Raw genomic sequence first — 7513 nt, 5'->3', positions numbered from 1 at the left:
AGACCCCATCAAAGTGTCATCGTCCAAACAATGGTCGGTCGTCGTGGGCGTCATTTGGGGGTCTGTTTTCCTGCTGCAGTTCGGCCAAACATGGGGTGTTTTGATAAATTAACACCAATACATTTAAAGTGTGAGCACGGTCATTATAGGATTAGTTGGGTTTTTAGGAGTATTAAAGTGATTAAACTCTCTTTTAGCACCTAACACCTAAATCAAAACTTTTTCGTCCCAAGTTCCCTCCAAAAAACCCCACGGAAGCTCAAGGTCATGATGGACCTAGGACGGTGGATTCAAAAGGAGTTATTCTTCAATTCTCAGTGGATTTCTTCTACTAAGGTATAGGAGTTCTTTATCTATGTCATTCTATCACCTTAGAGAAAACTTAAAAGTGATTTTCAAAGATACTTAAGTGTATGAAAAAGTTCAATTTTTAGTCTTAGTCATGGGTTCATGAATGAAAATTTATCAAACAATTATATATTATTTAAATTGATGTTTTCAAATGTAAATCTCTGTGAACACTTGATTTTTTAAAATCTCTAGATTTGCTTATGAATGAGTTAATTGCTTATGATATAATGATGATAAAATTGAAATTAGATTATGTTGTAATATTGATTTCTACATTTTATTACGCTATTATATTGTGAATTGATGGAGATGTTAAGGAATGGTGATCTTTTCTATTGGAAGAAGGTAAGTTGGCCCAATTCCCTTAGTTAATGTAGATTGATATAGAATTGTTATTGATTGGTATGGTCCACTTATGGTGGAGGTGTTTATTTGTTTTATGTGATGATGATCATGACCTTGTAGGCACTATTATGTGAATTGTAGTATATCATGCTAGGGCTAATGTGAAGTTGATTATATGAAGTAATGTGACTATATGCAAGAATTATGTCTTAGATGAATGTAGAAAGTTAAGAATGATTTGATATATGTAGGATCTTCCATATGTTAAGGTATAAAGTGAAGGTGCTCATTTGATGTCTATATGATCTTGTATGAGTGCTATAGTGATATGATTGAATATGATACTTCTCTATTGATGTTATGTGATTATGAAGGACTATGTAATGTCCATAGAGAATGATGAAGTCTCTTCTCTTGGTAGACTAAATTGTCCCTACTTGGTACTTGAATAATATTGAATAAAGGATATGATTGGTAGACCTAGTTCTCTCTTCTTGATGCATGAAAGTTATATGAATTGTAACTCTTGACTTAGTAGGCTTATGCATCTTTTTCATGTTTGTGTATGAACGAATGATGAATGCAAGTATAGGATCGGTAGAACTAAGATGGTGCCCTTTTAAGGATAACTAATAAAGGACCTTGAATATAAAAATAAGGTGAATAACATAGAACCTTGAATAAGAAAAGAAGGTCAAGAACATAGAACCTTTAATATAGATATGAATGTTAATAGAATCCTTGAAGTGAAAGACCATAATGGTATCCTTCTTGAGTGGAACAATGGACTAATGGATAGGTTGGGTGGAACAAAATGAAACCATCTCTAAGGAAGTCATAAGATTTATCCTTATAGTCCTTGGTTTACATCCTTGGGAAGAAAAAGTATTAAGAGTTTCTAAGGCATAGCGATGGTACCTTCTCGAATACACCTAGGGAATGATTTCTCTATAAGAAATAAGGAAAAACTCTAAATGAATATTCTTGTGGTACTGGCTCTACATAAAATGAGGCTAGAGTATTAAGAAATACTAGATATTCATTTACCTTTTGCCAACATGGGATGTGTCCTACTTCTACCCTTGGCAAGTACAAAACCCTCCTCGGAGTAGGGTAGACTTCGGATTTAATACCTTGCTAGTATAGTCTATGTCAGTTAATGTCTTATATCATTATATGGGATGTACACACTCTAGTTATTAGATAGGTTCTATAAGGTATAGGTGGTGGAATGGGACGCTACACTACAAGAAATTGGAGATACAACGACATTTTCTAAAATGTCGTATTATGATGTTTAAATGTCACAAATATGTTTATCGGCATTTATTTTACAATTGGATCAAATGTCGTAAATTTTAGAGTCGAGAATTTTCTCGACATTTTAGGTAATTGTTGGGATGAATTTGTGACATCTGTTTTCTAACATTTACGTAAATATTGAAAAGAATTTGCGTCAGTTACTTTGCAACATATATGTCAATGTCGGTAACATTATTACAATATTTATTTTTTGATATTTATGTGAATGTCGATAAGAAATATAACACATTTATTTTTGATATTTAGAAGAATGTCTATGAGATATATGAAATTTATTTTTGACATTTAGATAAATGTTAGTATTCGATATATGACATTTATTTTCGACAATTACACAAATGTCGATATGAAATATATCTGACATTTATTTTCGATAATTCGATAAATGTTGAATTGAGATATATGGCATTTATTTGTGACATTTACGGAATTTTTCTATATGAAATATATGACATTTATTATTGACATTTAAGTAAATGTCCATATGAGATATATGAAAATTATGAAATGTCACGTACACTTAATGACATTTACATTATATGTTGGTAAAACAAATTTCAAGAGACATTATTTGTGACAGTTATAAAATGTCACATTCAAATTTCTAGCACTTTAGTTAATGTCAACAAGTCTTATTATTGAATTTCCTAAAAATAGGTGACATTATTTAATATTTTGCTAAATGTCATATTAATATTCTAATGTAGCTACCATGTATCTTAAACATCCCAGAAAAATCTATATATAGTTTTTCTCAAGAAATAAATACATTCAACCAAGCCGTGCATTCAAAACTATATTCTTAACGATAAGCAAGAAATATTATATAAAGCAAATATTTTTTAATATTATAATCAAAAAACAAAATAGAAATATAATAAGTTTTCTATAAAAGTAAACAATGTCAAAACAAATTTTCTTTTCTATCCAAAGTAAAATTGAGATCTAATGTAATAATCTCAACATAAGACCAACTAATTAACTCCAATAATTCAAATGGAACTAAAATATCCAATAAATTTTCAGTAAATCTTATTGAAATCATCAATACAAAAGTTGAGCATGTTGAAGTAGTTACTTGACCTTAATTTCCTAAGAAATTTTGCAAAAGAAATGCACACAAGAAATTTATTACTATATAATAATAGAAATTAGAAAACCTTAACTAGAACAATTTGGGATATCAAAAACGACTAATTGAATTTTTCTTAAAATAAAATATTAAGAAATTGATGCAAAAGTAGTAATTACATACATGAAATTTTCCACCTTTTGTAAGGAAAGAAAGATCTTGTAATATATTCAAAACTTACCCACTTCTTCTTATTTGTGCCAACTACATTAGTTCCAGTCTTCTTGATTATGTTAGCCTTAAAAAAATATTAAATTGGTTTTTGGATGATTTATCAAATAAAAAACATAAAATTTCACTGAATACAGAAGTGTGCCAATTTTTTTAAAAGGAAAATAAAAATAAGGAAGGTATATGATTTTCATCAACAAACCAAACATATGGTGCCAGGACAAAGATATGAACATCTTATAACATAACTAACATTGTGATATCAATAATATCCATTTACATTGTTTATGTTGTTTATTATAAGAACTCATCTTACAATACACTAAAAACTCCAACACACAGATTATATACCACACAATAAACAATATAATACCTTACCATTACATATGTCGTTACATTATTTTCTTTCCTTAAAGAAATGACCCTAAATACCAGCTCCCCCAATCCATGAATTATTCATCAGCAGCAAATATATGTTCTTTTATAAAAAGAAAGGAGGAATGGAGAAGGGATAGTAAAAATTAAGAGATAATTACTTCATATATTACTGAAATATGAAACAGTAGTCACAAGGTATAGAAGTTGTGTGAATCAAAATCTCCAACAATGAAATTTAACTCAATGGACCACTTTAAGAAATAATAAATAGAAAGAAATAATAAATAGAGAAAGGGGAAAAGTAGGAGCACAAAATCCATAAGCATGTGTAATCTCTAGAAATAATCACCTCTTTTGGTCATATGCAACAAGTTCATAGACTTCGATACATATTCCAATAAGTCATTACCCACATCTTCATTGGTACTGCATGAGCTTCAAATACACTTGAACTAATCTTAAAAATATATTACCACACATCAAGCAATATAAGAACTCCAAAACACGATCTCAAATCTAATCCAAGTAGATACAAATTGAACAAGAATATCTGCAATTCATTCCAGTGATAACTTGACAACGACAGAATCATTAACATCATTTAGAGAGTTTAGTGTCACATTTTTGTTTCTGCATATTAATAGTAAATCAATATTCAAACTGGCTCGATTTAGACACCAAAAAACAAACCTGGAAACATTAGAGTAAACTACATCTTATTCTTGTATTAAGCAGATATAGAGGAATCATGTTATTTGCTTCGACTAATTTTCAGGGAAAAAGAGAATCTAGAAATCAATTGAAACAAGCTCAATATGTTAGAGAATGGGACAGATGTGAATCACGGTAGCAATGTGCAGGAGGTGCAAACCCATAATCAACAAAATAATTCCAAAAATAAGGTAATATCAGTGAGATACAATCTTTTGCGGCTAAATTGGGGCGTGATGAGGATTCGAACATGGATTCAAGGTAGAAAAATGGAACAAAAATAAGGGTGATTAAAAAAAACTCAACGTCATGCATTCAAGTTATAAGAAAAATAGTACAACATCACAGATAGACTCAAGACAACATTATTACAAAGAAGAAGAGCCAAATTAGCAGGAAGAACAATGGCAAACTCAAAAAAAATACAAACAATGAGAAGAAACCTAAGACACCTCAAAAACAAATGGATCATGCCAATTCAAGAAAATTCAATCATACAAATAAAAATATCAATATTCATAACTCTGATATTTATCTTGTTGAACCAGATCGGCCAAACATTTTAGGTATAAGCAAAAATCATCATGAAGACAAGGCAACAGCTTGAAAAACACCGGAAAACAAGTGAAATCCTTGAAAAAGTCTACAGATCTATCTCGTGAACCGGAAGTAAATGAAATCTCCAATATCCTATACTTGACAATGGTCCTATATAAGAAAGGAATTGGATTTCTCTACATGTTTTACACTTTGTACTTCTTTTTATGCTCTATCGGTAGTTTAGTACTCTAAACTATTTGTATCAGTTATTCCATCTTTATACATGTGGTGATTTGTTGATTGTGTCATTTTAACTTTTTGGTATTTATAAAATTGAGGGAAATTCATATGTTCTAGAAGTGCTAATCTAATAATTTTGGACATGGTGAGGGTATATATAACATAGTTCCTTTTCCATTTTGTGTCGTGCCTATAATTTTAATATCGGAAACATCTCTAGTGTCTCCTTGATAAATTAGCATCTCTTACATCTTTGCCTATGAATTCCAATGTCCTAATGTAATTTTTCTTCCTTTATCCTTACTGTGTTAGTATTGCGCAGCTGCCTATATGACGTGGGAGTTGTCAGAGTCAAGAAAGAACTTCATCCCTACATTAATAAATTGTCCTGATCTAGTTCCTACATTTTCAAATGAATCAATGTTACCAACTCCATAATCCCAAAATCCTCCCTCTATGCCTAATGTACTTGCATGTGTGGACAAATAAGGAAAGAAAAAAACAAGACAATCAGCACAATCATCTCCTCCATCAGGGAATGGTTTTTGGTCTAGCACATAGTAAATAGAATGACCAACAAGGTAATCTTATTGGTTCTCATAATAGTTGTAAAAAAGAATCAGAAAAAGAATTTTCATTAGAGAGAATAGGTAAAAAAAAACCATACAAGACATTGGAGGCACAAACCAAGGGAAAACTATCAACAACAAATCTCAGGTCAAACTAATCAAAAAGATGAAAGATGCCAATAAAAGAAGGCTTAAGCACATAAATTTTAATAGTATTAGAAATGTGGAAGCTGGCAGCACCTAATATGACATATATATGCACAACCAGATATCAAATAGGTAATTGTCTCGTGTTTAACTTAAATGAACATTTGTAAGATTTTTCCCCCTTACAACTCGTACACAACTTTAGTCAATTGATGCAACATCAATTTTTTGACTTGGTACACCATTTCAACACACTTGGTCCTATCCCACATCAATCTTTTGACTTGATTTTAAAAAATTATAGAGAGTTAATGCATCTAAAATTTGGCTCCAAGTCAGTTCTAGTAGCATCAACTTCTGAAATGGACAAACAGTTTCTAAAAGTACAAGATACAAATTTTGCCTCTCATCCTCTGTTAGTTGGTGGAAAGTAAACAAGCTATAACCATTGTGTCATGACATGGACAATGTATGGTCTCTATTGGCGCAAATCACGATAAATTTATTTAAAAAAAATATTTACTCCGAAATGGCTAGAGTCGTTCGAGTACAATGTTGTCGAAGAAAGGCAGACCTCTATTTCCCAACTAAATTCTCTTGCTAGGAAGCCATTTTTTACAATTCAGCATCTGCAACATGGCAAGGATGGTTTTCAGCAACAAGTACTTTGGTGAATCAACAGTTAGGGTTGAAGATTAGCAACATCGAGTTGTAGAAAAGAAGAGATGGGTAGATGCGAGAGACTGTCCATTGCCATCGTATATTAAAGCAATTATCGAGTAAACACTATGGTTACATCCTCTTGGAACCTCATTGTGTTATTGAAGATTATACTTTGGGTTGTTATTACGTAGAGAAAGAAACGACCGTTCTGGTGAATATTTGGACCATCGTAATGGATCCAAGTAGTGGGATATAGTAAAAGAGTTTCTCCAAGAGAGGCTCCTACAAAAGATCATTGACATGGATGGATATAACTTTTCTTTCTTTCCATTTGGCTCCGGGAGAAAGAGGTGCCCTAGATATAATCTGGGACATAAGGATATCGAAGCAACTTTAGCCAATATGTTTCATGGATTCAACTGCAAATTACCTCCAGGTATGATAATAGAAATCATAAGTGTGGAACAACATTATGGGCTCACAAAACATCAGAGGTTTCCTATTCCTGTAACGATAGAACCTAGACTCTTTTCCATGAAATTCCACCACCATTTAGTAAGAAAGCATAACCAGATGTTGATTTTCTATCATCCCGGTCACTAGCCTAATTAGCATCGATATAACCTCTTATGAGTAATTCAGATCAATTATAACACAGTTTATGATCTACAGTTCCTTTCAGGTATCTGAATATTCTTTTTACTGCTTTCCAATGATCTCTTCTAGGATTGGATTGATACTTGTTTGCTAGACTTACGACATAACAAAAGTCTATGCATGTACACATCATAACATTCATCAAACTCCCGACAACACTAGAATAAGGAACTCGAGACATATCTTACTTTTATTTTTAAGTCTTTGGACAGATTTAAAGTCTTAAAGTTTCAGCCCCTGCTACAGGAGTATCCATGGATTTGCAACTATTCATTTGAAAATGTTC

General features: G+C 31.6%; 1 pseudogene; it reads left to right on the top strand.

The window, feature by feature from the left end:
- Nucleotides 1–6119: 6119 nt before the first annotated feature.
- LOC109119727 (flavonoid 3'-monooxygenase-like) lies at nucleotides 6120–7173 on the top strand (annotated as a pseudogene).
- The last annotated feature ends 340 nt before the right edge of the window (nucleotides 7174–7513 follow it).

Source organism: Solanum lycopersicum, chromosome 3 (genome assembly GCF_036512215.1).
Source record: "Solanum lycopersicum chromosome 3, SLM_r2.1".
Classification (NCBI taxonomy): Eukaryota; Viridiplantae; Streptophyta; class Magnoliopsida; order Solanales; family Solanaceae; genus Solanum; species Solanum lycopersicum.
Note: the sequence above shows the minus strand (reverse complement) of the source record. Positions and strands in the feature narration are given on the sequence as shown.